The sequence below is a fragment of the Sphaerodactylus townsendi genome, linkage group LG11 (assembly GCF_021028975.2).
Source record: "Sphaerodactylus townsendi isolate TG3544 linkage group LG11, MPM_Stown_v2.3, whole genome shotgun sequence".
In the NCBI taxonomy this organism is placed as follows: domain Eukaryota; kingdom Metazoa; phylum Chordata; class Lepidosauria; order Squamata; family Sphaerodactylidae; genus Sphaerodactylus; species Sphaerodactylus townsendi.
Window position 1 is genome coordinate 70,384,389 of NC_059435.1, and position 17,110 is coordinate 70,401,498.

Sequence of the window (17,110 nt, forward strand, 5' to 3'; positions counted from 1 at the left end):
CTTTTTCCTGGCGCACCAGGCCATTAAGCTGGCTGTGTTTAACTGTCACCCTTAGAATGTTCGTGCAGCATGTCTGTGGCCTGAGGGGTTGGTTTGCCCTTACACTGTTCGTGCAGATGACCAAAGATGAGCAGTGAAAACAGTAAATAGGTAATACGAGTGAAAGTGAAACACATACACACTTTGCCGTGTGAGACGTCAGGTGGGGTTCCCCCCCCCACACGCAGGTAACTTTCACTCTCTGTGCCTCACCCACTGCTACCACGCAACACACATACTCTCATACACATCCAGCTCATCCTCACACACCTCACTCTGCCCTCCCTCACATCCAACCACCACTTACCCACTTCCTCACCCATATTCCCCACAGCTCTCTTTTACTAAAGGCAAGCTGGAATTTGCCTTTTTCTTCTAAAAAAATCCACGGGGTGGGGGCGAACCAACACTACCGGCTCCGCTTCTTTTGCACGTGGCCCTTTAAGAACCCAGGGAGCTGGCCTCGATCTGAGCGCCTCACCACCCTGCCTCTGCTGCCTGACTGGGCTAGCCTCCTTGCCCCAGTTCTGCCTTCCCCAAGCCAGGACTGTGCGTGTCAACCAGCCTCATGGACAGCGGGATTCGCACTCTGGACAGTTCCATTGTGGAATGGAAAGGGTTACCTTATACTAAAAAAACAAGTCACCCACCATATAACAATGTGCATTGAAAAGGGAAAGAGGGATTCCATTTGACCACCCCAAAAGGCTATGCTGCGGATCATTGGACCTGCATGGACATCTGTGTGGGTTGCGGACTGTGATGAGAAGGACAATTGCCACAGCAACGCGTGGCCGGGCCCCGCTAGTATTTCATAAATAAGGAACACCCTAGAACTGCATTGTCTGTGGTGTGGTGGGGGAATGGGTCACAGATCTGCAGTGGTCTGAAATAAGGAGATGCTCCCTGTGAACATGACAATTTGGCTGCTTGAATGAAGATAAGGCAAATTAGTAATGTGACAAAATGTAGCAGAACATCTTCTAACTCATCTAAATGTATAATTTAGCATTAAAATGGTTAGAACAGCCTAAGGAAAAAGGTTGTGGATAAGCCACACACAACAGTGTTGGCTACAGAAGAGCTGGGATTTCTCATGCAGTATGGTTTCCCAGCTATTGCTCAACAAATGCAAAATGAAATCTGTTTGGTAGCAGATTCTATTTGCTTAGAAGACTGATGGGTGTTGGGCAGCTTACTGGCCCATGAATGTATTAATACTGGCTCCAGTGATTCAATATCAACCTTCCTCCTCCCAGATAGTTTTCTAGGAGGGCAGATGTTTCGTGAGCCGGAAGCTGGTGGTTCGCGGGTGCCGCGGTTACTTCCAGGAACAGGGATTATGAACTGAGTCAAACTCTATGTGTATGCAAAGTGGTGCTTGGTTTTGCTTCAGTCACACAGACCTTTGAGGTCGACAATTTATTCTGTAGCTTGGTGAGTAACCGCATCTCTGTCTCTGGAATGGGCACAGTGACCGACTGCATGTGATCTTGCAAGCCAGTCGGCATGGTCCTTGCTCATGGGTGTAGGATGGTTGCTTGTGGTGGTCAGTGCCTCAGAACATTTTCCACTGTGTTGTGACTCAAAATAACAGCAAAATTGGGTATATAGGACTGGTGAGGAGGGGCTGGTCTCCATGCCTTATAGCAGTGGTGGCGAACCTATGGCACAGGTGCCAGAGGTGGCACTCAAAGCCCTCTCTGTGGGCACGCACAAACAGGGTCGCCCCCCCCCCCCCCACATCTAGGCTGGCCTGGGCCGCTGGACTCGATTATTAGCATTAAACCTAAGACCTAATTTTAGGGAAGCAGTGTAAATAACCCTGTTAAGCGCTGTTAAACCCCACTGATTTTCATGCGAAGAACTAAAGCGTTATTCTTTACCTGGGAGTAAGCTCAATTGCTGGCAATGGGGCTTGCTTCTGAGTAAATCCTCCTAGGGTTGTGATTCATCCGTTGGAAGAGTTGCACGGTTGCTTCTAAGCAAAGCCACGGACTACCACCAAGCTTCTTCCCTAGTAACGCACGCCTCGGAGCCAACCATTTTTTCTAAACTAAAACCTCAGTATTCAGGTTAAATTGCCGTGTTGGCACTTTGCGATAAATAAGTGGCTTTTGGGTTGCAGTTTGGGCACTCGGTCTCAAAAAGGTTCACCATCACTGCCTTATAGAGACTTGGCTGCTCCCAATGAGAGATGGCAGAAAAAGCATAATACAGACTTGGGTTTCCAGTGTGATATGGGGCGTGCATCAGTGTTCATCTGATCTGCTAGCTTGATGGGAGCTCTCAGCAGCAAACAAAACATGTCACAATATTGTGGTTGGGTTTTTTTGTGGGGTATGCTGTAAACTTAGTAGTGTCAGGAGGTTTCCCCAAAGGTCTTCCCCGAAGTTGGACTCCCAACTTATAAACACACCAGCCCTGTAAAGTAGGCTTAGTACCAAAGTAGGTAGCGTGATACTGGGTTCTTACAAATTGGCAGTCACTAGAAAGCCCAAGACTGTTTCTTAAGATTTATTTTCTTAGAAGAGAGTGCAACACGAGAACAGGAAATACATACATTTTACACATAGCTGGCTACAGTTGGTTCTCTGATCCAGATCTCTGGCTGGGCCTACAATTCACCACAGTCTGCAGCGCCCCAACCTCCAGTTCAAAAAACCCAAAAATCAGTCCTAAGAAAAAATGCTACAGCCTTACTTACTTAATGGCACCCAAGCCAATCACAGCCCTCCTTCACAGGTGCTTTGACTAAGGACTCAGTTCTATGATACCCGACTCAGCACTCCCGGGAGTTGCCAAACAATGAATTCCTTTTACCGACTCCATTACCTACAGCTGACTCTCGCCAACTTGTTTCCAACAATTACCTCTCAAACAAGAAGATTTTACTTTCAAGAAGGCAAACTTTGACAAGGAGTGCTGTGCACAGTTCAGAAGAAGAACATGCTATCAAGTCAGGACAGACTCACAGTGACCCCATCCATGGGGTACTCCGGGCAAGACACAAGCAGGGGTGGTTTGCCATTTGCCATTCCTTTCTGTGTAGCAACCTCTGTCTTCCTTGTGGGCTTCCATCCAAGTACTAAGCAAGGCCAATCCAGCTTAACGTCCAAGCTCTGGCTAGTGTAGGCTATGCTGGCCTACTCAGGCTTCTGCATAATTAATACTACAGCTATATTAATGCTTCCTTTCCACTGACGTGTGCACCAAATATTCCTGTTGACAAAGGAAAGTCTCTTATTTTCGAGAATCTGTCTGGAGGTCAGCTTTTGGGGATATGTTAAAGCGCCTTTAAAAAAAACGTTTTCATTCTTCTCATTTCATATTCCTTTACACACACATATGCGCACAGACACACACATACATAAGGACACACTGGATCTTAAGAAATCAAATCTGAGTGATGCCAAAGGAGGCATCTTGAGTCTATATTTTATTTTATTTGTACCCCTCTCTTTCCCAGGAAAACCATTTTAGTGTGATCAGTTACACACACACGTGGTATCAAAGCAAATAATTTAACTCTCCCCCAGTATGCAAAATCGATTTTGAACTGGAAATCACTATTTTCTACTGTACCTGCAGTGCTGTTTTCTGCCAGTAGGTGGCTTTTTATCTATATCTTCTCAGTGCTTTACAAAAGCAGGGGTAGAGTAAGGATCCTGGATCTCTTCTTGACAGTTACTCTTTTCCCCCAACCACTGGCTTCTGTTAGTTCAGTACAATTTACCATCAAGTATATGGTCACATACAGGTATATGCTTGCCCAGGCTAGTCCAGTCTTGTCAGATGGTGGCAGCTCACCCTGGTTAGTATTTGGTTTGGAGATTGCCAAGGAAGTCCATGGTCACTCACGATGCAGAGGCAGGCAATGGCAACCCACCTCTGCAGAGGCAGGCAAAACATTAGGGACAAGATCCACTGGACCATGGCCACACAGCCCGGAAAACCCATCTTTACTTTGTATTTATTGAGCTGTCCAAACTAGAAAAAAACCTGCACAGAACCCTTGCAGTCAATCTGGCAATGGGTCATCCATGCTAGAGTCTTATGTGCATTTTCCGCTTTCCGCATTTCCCCTGATTCCCTTTGCCTTCCTGCTGAATTACTGAGAGCCTTTTTGAGGGCTTTGAGGGCTCCCCCCCCCCCCAGAAACCAACCGTTGCTATTTTTCTGAATTCTCAGCTTTAATTTTAAAAAGTGGGCCTCTCACACTCATCGTTCCAAGTTGGCACCTTGAGAGTACCTCTTCCAGGGTGGGCTTAATTTCCTAAATTCTCATCCCCCACCTACGGTGTGAGTCCTGATAGGAACTGATCGCCCTTTTTGGGTTTGCTGAGTAGCAAAGATGTTTATGCCACAACTGTTTCTCTTATACTTTTGGCAGCTGTGCAGTTGCTACTGCAGAACTGAATTTTTAAAATCCATTTATTTTACATGTTCACACTTGGCTCCCTTTTGAAAGGGACACTTACCCACCGCCCCTCCCCCCCAAGGCTCAAGCTTTCTCTTATTACAATCACACATGCTTTGGGTCAGGTTGCCAACTCCCAGGTGGGGACTGGAGATATCCCAGAATTCCAACTGATCTCTGGACTACAAGGATCAGTTCCCTTGGAGAATATTGGAGGCTAATCCTCTTAATATGCTATTAAAGTTATTGATGCCGCTGTTTAAAATGTTAGGTAATTGTTGGTTATAATGATATGTTTTATAATGTTCTGCTTACCGTTGTTTATAATGTTATACCTTGATGCTGTGTTATGGTGCTATGTTTATTGATTCTGTTTGAAGTTGTGTCCCTCCTCTTTACCCCCATGGGCCCTAATACCATCAGGACCCATTATTTCACATTAGGAGGGTTTCGTAAGGGCGCGGGTGATGTTTTAAGAATTACTGTTGTTTTAATTATTTGTATGTTTTTAGCTGATGTTTTATCTGTACACCGCCCTGAGCCCTTTGGGGATAGGGTGGTACACTAAATTAATAATAATAATAATAATAATAATAATAATAATAATAATAATAATAATAATAATAATAATAATAATAATAATAATAATTTTGAGGTTGTAGTATGACGTTATAATTACTGATGTTGTTATGCTGTTGTGCACCGCCCTGAGCCCTTCGGGGGAGGGCTGTATATAAATTAAACATACGATACGATGGGGGACTCTTTGGCATCACATCTCTGCTGAACTTCCCCTTTCCCTTTTCTCTTCCTTTTCCTCCCCAAGCTGCATACCCAAATCTCCAGGAATTTTCTTACGCAGAATTGGCAACCCTAGTTTTTATCCCGAAGCTGTAGAATTGCAAGATCTCCTCGATCCAGGGCAGTAACTCTGCTCTTCAGTGTTGCTTATCGGAGACAAGACGCTGTGGCATAAGAGGGTCAGTGAGCGGTTTAGAGGAGTTTGGAAGAAGAGTTTGGATTTATATCCCCCCTTTCTCTCCTGCAGGAGACTCAAAGGGGCTGACAATCAATTTAGTGAAGAAATTAATGATGCTGGAGTCTCCAGCTGGGCTCTTTGCATTTTTGTTTCGTGGTCTTCGGCTACAAAAAGTGCCAGACCCAGTCAGCCGAGAGACTCCTTTCCTCTCAATCTTTGAAACGTCCCCCCTGACAAACAGTGTTTGTAGTTTCCGCCTCTCTTTGACCAGGAGCCATCGATCCTCTTGGCTGGGGGAGAGCATAATGCATGTGTGTGTCATCCTTCAAAAGTGATGCTGTTGCGGTGCTATGATGTCAGCGGGCGAGCGTGCTGCATTCGGTGTACCATGCGCTTTCTCGGGACAAATAAACACATCAGCAGGCATGGGAGGGTCGGTGCGTGTCTGCGAGAGCGCCCGAAGCGCTCGGCTGGAGCCAGGGATTGCTTGGCTCAGGCCAGGCACAGCTGGAGTTTTGGTTTACACATCAGGTCTCCGTGCCAAGAGAGCCTCTCTGAGGAGAACAGAAAGCAGAGCTTGTAGGCGCACTGAATTGAGAGGTCAGAGGTGCCTGCCAGACACCTTGGGATTTGTCTGTCTGTGTCAGAGATCACTCTCTCTTCCCTGTTGTCTGGGAGAAGCGCTTTCTTTCCAGCAAATTAGGTCGGATTGAAACAGGATGTAGGCTGAGGCAAAAGCACTCGCCCTGGGGCTTTGCGCTCCCATGCTGCCTTGTTTCAACTGGGCTCCTGGTACTCCGGCCAAGCCTCTGCAGGGGGTACAGAACAGGGCCGGTTCCAGGTTTTGAGGGGCCCCGGGTAGAGAGTTCCGAAAGAGAGCCAAGTGTGGCGTAGTGGTTAAGAGTGTCAGACTAGCATCTGGGAAACTTGGGTTAAAATCCCCATCCGATGCCATGGAAGATCACTGGGTGGCCTTGGGGCAATCACACTTTCTCAGCCTACCTACATCACAGGGTTGTTGTGATGATAAAACAGAAGTGGACAAGATGAGTGTTAAGCCATTTCCCCTGGGCATAAAGGCAGAGCATAAATGAAATAAATAAAGCCCCCCTCCCTCCTTTTCCTACTTCAAGGACTCCCACTCAGACCTCCCATCCTGTCCCTACCACGTACCCTGCACCTGCTTGTGTGCCCTTTCCTTGCTTGCTTGTGTTTCTTCCCGCCGCTAACACTTACATCCGCCTGCCTGCCCTTTGCTGAAGAGGAAGAGGGGAAGGGCTTCTGCTTAGCATGCAGAATGTCCCAGGTTCAATCTCCGCCATTTCCAATTAAAAAGTCCAGGCAATGCAAGACCTCAGCCTGAGACCCTGGAGAGATGAAACAGAGAGCTCATGCCAGTCTGAGCACACACTGTGTTTACCAGACCAACCTGTGGTGGGTTGGGGGAACCCTGCTTTTAAGACAGCAGTGTCTCTACTCATCCTGCCAAGCCTTGGGGTGCCTAGCAGTGCAGTCCAAAAGGGAGAGCCCCTTCTCAGCACTGGCTAACTGTACTCTCAAGGACACAGAAAAACCTGTCTGGGCATGCCCTTGCCCACATCTGCCATGCAAAGCACCTATCTCACACCTCTCCTGAAGGGATTAAGAAAATACAGTGACCCTGCCCTGGAGAGTGTTCCCATCTCCAGTCCTGGACGATACACCCCTGCAGAGACAAAGGACTTATTACAGTTTTAGCCCTGAGTGTTCCTGCCAAGTATTGTACTAGCCCAAGAACTTCTTCCTGTGACTAATCTCTCTAACGACCATCTCATTTGCATTGTCATTGTTCTATAGCTGTGATTCCATCATCAACCTTCCCCATTTCAGGCATTCCCAAACTTGGCCCATCAAACTAATGCCTCAAACATTAGATTAACAACTCAAACCACTACAATTGAGGTCTGTCTCTTGTCTTTCCCTGGAAAGGCAGGACTCCTCTTTGTCTTGGGAATTAAAGGCTGCTCTGCAAAATTCTGAGGGTCCCCTTTCCCCTGTAAGAAGCCCCCTTCCCAGTAGCCCTTGTACAATATCTCTGGACACTTCTCTGTCTGTGATATTGTTCCATAATGCATTGTTCTTCTACCAGAGCTAAGTGCAGGCTGCTCAGCTCTATTCATTGGACCATTCCACTCCAAGCTCAGGTGACTATAACCCTTACTCCCCAATCCCCTTCATGTATTCCAAACCTATCCACTCAACACTATTTATATCCTATGTGTGTGGTCTGCCATTTCAATTATTGTGTACTTGTGTACCCCCATTATACCTAAATGAGATTGTTAAATTTTATTTGCTTTCCTGTGGAATTTCTTGGAAAATGCTGACCTTGGTATACATAGGCAGCCAAGATCCTGAGCTTACTCAATCTTTTGATAAGCTCTCGCTAATTCCCTACACTAAAAGGGAGAGACTCCCACCATTTCATGTAACCACAACATCAGCATGTTCTTCCCTATGGGTGGGGTAGCCTGGGGAGCCAGGAATACTGGAGCAGGAGCACATGCAAGTGAGCAGGCAGGGGAAGGGTACACAGTTGTGATCCCAGGAGATCTCCAGCTCCCACCTGGAAGTCGAGAACCCTCTGCATGGCACGTGATCTTAGCCCAAAGGTTGCCAGATTCTGGGCAGAGTTGCCAGATTCTGGGCAGCTAGAAATCAAAACAAAGCATGGAACAGCTCAATGGATAGTGCAAATAATCTGACTGCTATAATATGTGCAAACTATAAATGTCTAAACACAGACATTGATATGTGTACTTTGTGACGATGTTGCTGTCTCTTTAAACTCAAAGATGCCGGAGTGTCTCAGCCTTTAAATGCTTTGATTACATTTTGCACCTTCATGCTGCAGTGAAGGTACAAAATGTAATCAAAGCGTTTCAAGGCTGAGACGTTGTGTGAACTCTGGCATCTTTGAGTTTAAAGAGACAGCAACACATTCACAAAGTACGCACATCGTATCTTTGTTTAGACCTAGGTGTACCAGTGAAAGCGGACGACTGGTAATACCATCCCCATTTTCAAAGAGATCTAAATTTGAGGCTGTTTTGTGGTTACCGCCGTGAGCATGCGGTAGCAAAACACTATTCAGTTTGAGCTGAGAGGGAGGAGTTGGTTGTGTTGAGCCCCTACCACCAGCACCTGTAACCTCCCCAACACAAACCCATCCCTCATTTTTGGGTGTACTTTGGGGTAAGATGGAAAATAATTGGGTGCATAAAGTGCCATCAAATTGCAGCTGACCTTGTAGGTCAGCGTTGTCAAACATGAGGCCCAGGGGCTGGATCTGGTCCCTTCAGAGGGCTTATCAGACCCATCCCCCCCCCCCCGCAATCAATGTGGCCAGATTTTTTGGGGGAGGATATGCCTCCGCTGGCTTGCAGGCCTGATAAACCCTCTCAAGCTGACGTAGCCACCCCCCACCCCGTGCCAATCTGGGCTGAGGAGCCTACTGGGAGCTCGCCAGCTGAGGCAACCATACACTCTCCCCCTACCGGCCAAGACCAACCAAGTCACATTTATGGGCCTTCGTAACAAATGAGTTCAACACCCCTGCCATAGAGTTTTCCAGGCAAGAGGTGTTCAGCAGATGGCCTGCCTCTATGTCACAGTGGTGGATTTCCTTGATTCTCTCCCATCGAAATACTAACCAAGGCCGACCGTACTTAGCTTGCAAGATCTGATGAGAACAAGCTAGTTTGGGCTATCTAGGTCAGGGCGGAAAATAAATGTCTTTACATTTAAATGAATGTAGGCTTTCAAATGTACATCCTGAAGTGTGCATGAAAGCCTGTGGGCTAACACATCATCTCAGTATGCAAAGGAAATCTTTGGTCCGGTGTCTGATGTGCAGGTACAATATATCTGTAATGTAAATGAAGTCACGTTCATATTATGGGCAAAGAGAATATGGGGAATCTAAGGATTACCTGTGCCTTAGTCTTCCAAACAAAACAGTCACTCAGTTTTTGGGCTTCCAAGGTACAAGTAATCCCGAAGGAGCGTGCAGTGCATTCCATGTTCACGTGTGTTTTTGTCTCCTCTTAAAGGCACAGTATTAATTTTCCTTTGTAAGCAAACCAGGTCTATGATCCATTCGTCACCTACTAGCTGTGCAGAGTCATTTGCCTGATGGATGCCTAAGAACAGCCCAGGAGCATTTTACAACCCTGCAGCCTCTTAAGGCAGCCTTGCTTAACAGCTGGGTGCTTTTCTACTGGAAAGTCTGCTGAGTTTGCTGCTTTTCTATTTCTATTTGTTTGGATTTATATCCCCCCCTTTCTCTCCTGCAGGAGACTCAAAGGGGCTGACAATCTCCTTGCCCTTCCCCCCTCACAACAAACACCCTGTGAGGTAGGTGGGGCTGAGAGAGCTCCGAGAAGCTGTGACTAGCCCAAGGTCACCCAGCTGGCGTGTGTGGGAGTGCCCAGGCTAATCTGAATTCCCCAGAGAAGCCTCCACAGCTCAGGCGGCAGAGCTGGGAATCAAACCCAGTTCCTCCAGATTAGATACACGAGCTCTTAACCTCCTACACCACTGCTGCTTTGGAGTCTCACTTGTCAAGCATCATCTTCAGCTTGGTGGGAAGCCAGGCTGCTCACTTTCCATGAACTGTCGGCTGCTCTCTCTGGACGTTAGGGCTGCCAGCTATGGGTTGGAAATTACCTGGATATTTGGGGGGTGGAGCTAGGGGACGGTAGAGTTTAAGGAGGGGAGCGATATCAGTGGGATATAATACATTCTCCCAAGCAGCCATTTTCTCCAGGTGAACTAGTCTGGAGATCAATGGCAATAGCAGGAGATCTCCAGGTGTCACCTGGAGGTTGGCAACCCTACCAGACCTCACTCTTTGTATGAGCACAGAGGTCTGTTGAGACACATCTGGCCTAAATCAGCACTTCACACCATGGGTATCTTTGCAGTGCCTTTGAAGGTTCACCAGTTCAATGGACTAAAAAAAGACCACATATAAGAATCCAGGACCAAGTGAACCTGAAATTCAGACACGAGCTGCAAACTATCAGAGTCAGGTATATTAATAGGTAGGCAACAGGAAGGGAGAAATCTGTTTTTAAACAAAATATTATCCATATGTCCACTTTTCATCCTAGTAGCTCAGGGCCAGTATGAATGGGCATTACTGCAGAAGTGCAATGCCCATTGGCACACTTGTGGTCTCCTTTGCGCTGAGCGTACATTCCATTCCGGTTGGATTCTTGATTATGCACATTTCCCCTTTTCTGAACTCACCACACTGTCAGATCAGAGCTTCTGAAACCTGTTAAAGTGCAACTTTTCCCCTCCCTTCACGGGGAAAGCGAAGGAGATCACAGTGCCTGAAGCTTTCTTTGGATTGTCTCAATCTTTCCTACTTTTCCCTGTCCACCCAAAAGCAGTTTCTCTCACTCTTCGGGCTACCATTTCAGAAGGGCTTTCTGGTTTTTTTTGTCCTGCTGAAGGTCTATCACCAGAGTGATTAACCCCATGAAATCGACATGGTCTAGCAAAGCAATGCTAGACCAAAGACACTCTCCCCCCAAAAGGCAGCAGGCCACCTCACCAAATGGAGATCCATGAAAAGAACAAGGAAATGGCAAGGGAGCAAAATGGCAGATTGACCTACCCTTTGTAGGAGGAAAATGCTGGGTGTAAGCAAAAAAACTGTGGGGAAAACCCACAGCAAAGCAAACAGCTGCAGGACAAGCAGTTCATGCATAAATGGCCATTGAGCCAGCTAGATAAAGAAAAAGCAATTGGGCTCCTGTGTAGTTGAAGGCCAAAGTTCTTCCCATTTCAACTTGGGAAATTCCTGGAAATTTGGGGATGAAATCTGGAGAGGACAGAGTTTATACTACTAAGTATAGATTATTATTACTATAAATGCTGCAAAATCCATTGAGCAGATCCGAGGCCTGGGATGTCCCAATTATACACTATCATGTCCTGTCTCTCCAAATTATCCCCATCCGAGAACAGGGATGTGCAGCCTTGGCTAATGGAACTATCTAACACAGGGGTAGGGAACCTTTAACACTCAAAGAGCCATTTGGAGCCGTTTTCCATGGGAAAAGAAAACACTTGGAGCCGCAAATAATTTTTGACATTTAAAATAAAGATAACACTGTATATATTGGGTTTTTTAACCTTTTACTCCACTCATTCTGAGAAGCGCATGGATGCGTCCGCCCTGCTGCCTGCAGGGCGGGCAAGGATGGGGCCAGCGGCTCGGCTCATGGAGCCGCAGTGCAAGGGCAGAAGAGCCGCATGCGGCTCTCGAGCCGCAGGTTCCCTACCCCTAACAGAACCAACCTCTGTTCCTGTCTTTTAACAAAACCCCTTTTTGCCAGTAAAATACAAGGCAAATGTGTTTCAAAAGAGGGAAGTGACTCATAATAACCCAGAGTGGGATTTAGATGAGCGATTCCAGCACTGATGCCCTGTGCTTTTCATCTTCTAGTCAAAAATTACATTCCACTTATGATTAGTGTTCTCTAGGGACGATGCGTCTCTTGTTTCAAGGGTGTGTATATGTGTGTGAGAGATCTGCTCCCTTGCTCAAAGCACCATGAGCATAATCACAGTTTAAGAATGCGCATTTTGTTCCACACCGACCTCTTCTCTTGCTAAATTGTCAGCATTTTTCAGTTTGGGTTTCTGCACATATGATTTCAGAAGTACCCCATTTTTTTTTTTAAAAAAGAAGATTCTCATGTGTTGGGATTGGGGACCAAGACTCAGAAAAACAAATAGTAGAGCTGAAGTAAAATTGGGGTGGGGGGTGGGGTTGTTTTGCATTTGAGTTTTCAGGCATGCTTCACTGCTGAGCTGATGTTGGCCTTTTTCACATGCCCTCCCACCCTGAGTAGGCCATCTTGGTCCAGGTCGGGACTCAGTTTGGTGGGGCTACTGGACTTTGGGTATGCCTGACGTTCGGTGGCTCGCTCCATCTCATCAGGGTAGGATCCACGTTGCCCGCCGCTTAGGATCAGCGTCTCTGCTCGACTGCACTCATCGGGAAAAACATGCTGTTTATCCCAGTGGCAGACAAGATGAATGAGACGTGCTCATCCTAGGACAGTGGTGGCGAACCTATGGCACTCCAGATGTTACGGACTACAATTCCCATCAGCCCCTTCCAGCATGGCCAATTGGCCATGCTGGAAGGGGCTGTTGGGAATTGTAGTCCATAACATCTGGAGTGCCAAAGGTTCGCCACCACGGTCCTAGGACAAGCAATGCCCAGGTGGAGAAGCACTTGAAACATCTCGTGTCAATATGACATTCTGTCCTGACTCTTGTTTTCATGCAGGAGACTTTGGGCTGGACATCTGCGTCTTGGTCCAGTGACGTGCCGTGCCGTGCGGAGTAGTCAGGGTCTAGGAGGAAATCATTGCCTCTTAGCCAAGTGGACTCTTCTAACTGGGATGCTGCAATGGATCGCATTGCGTGGTCCATGGGGTTTTGATTGGTGTGAACATATCACCATTGCTCCAGGTGTGTGGACTTCATGGTGCACTCCACTTGGTTGCTTACATACATGTAGAATCTTCCCTTCTGGGTGTGTATGTATCCCAGTACAACTTTGCTGTCAGTATAGAAGATCACATCTTCAATCTCAAAGTCTATTTCCTTCTTTATCAGCTCTGCGCGTTTCACGGCTAGTATGGCACCACACAGTTTCAGCCTTGGAATGGTGTTCTCTTGCGGTGGGGCTAGCTTAGCCTTTCCCATGACAAAACCTGTGTGCATTTGGCTCTCCCTGCCCTTAACCCTCAGATATGTTATCACCTTAGACCAGTGGTGGCGAACCTATGGCACAGGTGCCAGAGGGGGCACTCAGAGCCCTCTCTGTGGGCACGCGCAAACAGAGTCGCCCGCACACCCCCCCCACACACCTCTAGGTTGGCCTGGGCCGCTGGGCTCGATTATTAGCATTAAACCTAAGACCTAGTTTTGGGGAAGCAGTGTAGGTAATCCTGTTAAGCACTGTTAAACCCCACTGACTTTCATGGGAAGAACTAAAGAGCCATCCTTTACCTGGGAGTAAGTTCGGTTGCTGGCAATGGGGCTTGCTTCTGAGTAAACCCTCCTAGGCTCGTGATTCACCCGTTGGAAGAGTTGCATGGTTGCTTCAAAGCAAAGCCACCGACTACCACCAAGCTTACTCCCGAGTAACGCACGCCTCGGAGCCAACAGTTTTTTCTAAACTAAAACCTCAGTATTCAGGTTAAATTGCCGTGTTGGTACTTTGCGATAAATAAGTGGGTTTTGGGTTGCAATTTGGGCACTCGGTCTCAAAAAGGTTCGCCATCACTGCCTTAGACAATGCGTCTTATTGGGAAATTTGGTTAATACAGCCGAGTATGCCCTGCAACAGAATCTTGGAGAGTGACTGAGAACATTAGTCTGTAAAAATAAGACACTTGGGTTGGGGGCAAACATGACCTCTCTCATTAGGACAACCTAATGAGATACAGGGAAGAAGGCTGTTTCCCAGTGATATCCAACATAGAAGTAAGGGTCATATTTCTCAATGCCTGCACATTAAATTGTCTCTGGAAAAATGTATGAATCTACCCATGATGCTGATGATGAAATACTAAGATATGAGAATGGAAGTTGAGAAATTATGGCACAAACCAGTAGTTGTGATCCCTGTGATTATCAGCACGCTAGGTGCCATGCCAAACCTTCGATGCCACTTGAACCATCTACATATTGATAAAATCACCATCCAGCAATTACAAAAAGCCACATTGCTTGGATCTACACGTATACCACACCAAGATATTACAACATCCAAGGTTCTTGGGAAAGCGTATGAAGGCTAACACCAGATGAAGAGCTGACAGCTGTGATTTATAATAGCAATAGTAGAAGGAGAAGAAAGGGAACACATTCAAAAGAAGAACAATACATTACAATTTTTGCAAGTTTCTATTAAAATTGCTTTGGTTGGGTTAGTTGATGAAGCAAATAGAAAATACGTTCATACAGAGAGCAATGGATACTTTGAGGATCATCTGGTTCCAGTGCATTACTAGATTAGAAAATGAAAGAGAGGACATTTAAAAACCATATTGCCCTCAGGTACTTTTTGCACAGACTGTTTTGAGGCTTTTGTATAAAGATGCAGATACACTTAAGTTGTCGTTTTAATTCCTTAAAAGCCGAAGATTAATCAAATTTTAAAAACCTTGCTTAAATGATCACTCTCACTTGTATAAAAGGCAGATGTTCTTTTGTGGAAGAATGTCACTTTTCTCCCCAGTGTTAGAAGGCAATTCCTGAGCAATGATTCCATTTTTCTTTTTGTTTCAAATATTGTCATTTTGGAGAGGTGAAAGCAAAAACTGAACTCTGTTTGGACTTCAGTCGTAACTTGGTGTAGCATGAAAAGTAAGTAAGCGGAAAGCAGAAAATGCTGAGTATTGCACAGTGGGATGTGGTTGTCTTGGCTAGCAGGAGGAAATAGCAACATTGGGGTCATCTGAACCTTACTTTAAAAATAATAGTAATCAGAGTAGGATTTTGGTGTTTTAGAGGTTCTTTGTTTATCAGCTTGAACTCCGACATTTTCTCTTCGTTCTCTCTTTCTTTGGCAGTAACGAGTTGATCATCTCTCACGTTCTCCCGATCAAAGCCAGTTTTCCATACTGACCAAGAAATGGTTGGCAGGGCTTGATGGGTTTTGTCAGTAGATTGATCAACCAAAGAGCAAAATTTAATTGGTGGAATTGATACTCGAAGACATTTTCCAATTTGGTATTGATACTTGAAGAAATGAACTCCATTTTTGCTATAAGTCAGATGATGCGGCACAGCGGGTCATGCCCCATGAGAAATTCTGCCAGGTGTGCATGGCTCTGCCTCCCAATGTCCTGCCGAATAATGCTCTCCTACAGCAGCTTCTTCCCGAGCCACAAAAAGTACAAGGCAGATCCACCTACGAAGGACTAGATCCGTGATGGTGAACCTATGGCATGGGTGCTCAAGGCGGCACTCAGAGCCCTCTCTGTGGGCACGCATGCCGTCATCTCCCCCTCCCCCTTCCCCCCTCGCTCAGCCAGAGGCGGCTGCCAGCAAACGTGTTGGGAGTCACACTGCACAGGCTGGCCGTGCACAAGGCGCTCTGCCAGGGCTGAACTTCAAGGAGGTCCTCTTGAGTCGACCTGATTTGCTGTAAGTACCATCTACCGCCCCACAAGTACCCCTATCCCCCACAAAGCTTGGGAGACTGGAGGCTGGCATGCTTTTCTTGGCGTGTAACTTTTGGGACCAAACTAAAACTTTGGGGGCAGGATTAAAAAGCAGCAGTATGGGTGAGGGGCTTCCACTGAGAGGAGTGTGTCTGCCAAGAGCAAGGCAGGCGCAGTGGTGGGATTCAGGCGCTCGCCCTGATTGGAGTGAACTGTTTATTAAGGGGCCTCCTCCCCTGGGAGAGAGTGATGGGGCTTTTAGTGCCTGGGAGCCCAGGGCAGGGAGGAGAGATCTTGCAAGGTCCCTAGGCTCGTGACGCCAATCTCGTTCCCACAGGATCAAAGCAAAAGTACAAAAGACAAAAGGCATTTCACACCGATAAAGAATTGAGCTAAACCAGGTCCTGACCAACTGGCAGGAAAGAAAGAGGAGCATTCCTTCCCCACCCCCTTTGTCAGAATTAGGGCCATTATGAAAGAGGCAAATGTGGGACAGAGAGGTCCATTTCAAAATATTCTCCTTGCCTTTATTTTTCTGATCCTGTTGCATTTTTGTGGGAAGTCAAGTGCTGTGATGACATGTGAAGGAAAAACCGCAGATCAGATGGCTGCTCTACAAATTTAGCTTTCCTGAAGTTATCCCACCCCTCGCACAGCATTCTTGCTTAGGATTGCCTTCCTTGACTGCCTTTTTACTTCTATTTTGTGGTGGTGGAGTTATTGGGTTGCAGAAAGCAAAAGTTTTACTTTTCTCTCCCCAAACCCCTCCCGCTCCCTCCGCCAGTCCCCAGTGTAATAATAGTGTAATTATTTCAGGGAGATTATTAGCATTAAACCTCAGATCTAGTTTTGGGGAAGCAGTGTAGGTAACCCTGTTAAGCGCTGTTAAACCCCACTGATTTTCGTGGGAAGAACTAAAGCGCGATCCTTTACCTGGGAGTAAGCTCAGTTGCTGGCAATGGGGCTTGCTGCTGAGTAAACCCTCCTAGGGTCGTGATTTACCTGTTCGAAGCGTTGCACAGTTGCTTCAAAGCAAAGCCACCGACTACCACCAAGCTTACTCCCGAGTAATGCACACCTTGGACCCAACCATTTTCTCTAAACTGAAACCTCAGTATTCAGGTTAAATTGTCATGTTGGCACTTTGCGATAAATAAGTGAGTTTTGGGTTGCAGTTTGGGCACTCGGTCTCGAAAAGATTTGCCATCACTGGACTAGATTGTAAATGGAGGATTCATACACATTGGAATACGGAGTCTGATGGCGTGACTTGAAACCACACTCCCTACCACCCCAAGGGGCGGTTCGGTGCCCCTGCAGTGACTTTATCATTCCCGCCTTTTGTTTTTTTGTGTGTGTGTTTTGTTTCATGTGCAAGAAGGATGTATTTCACATTTCACAATACACATTTTTCTAAATTAATAATAATAC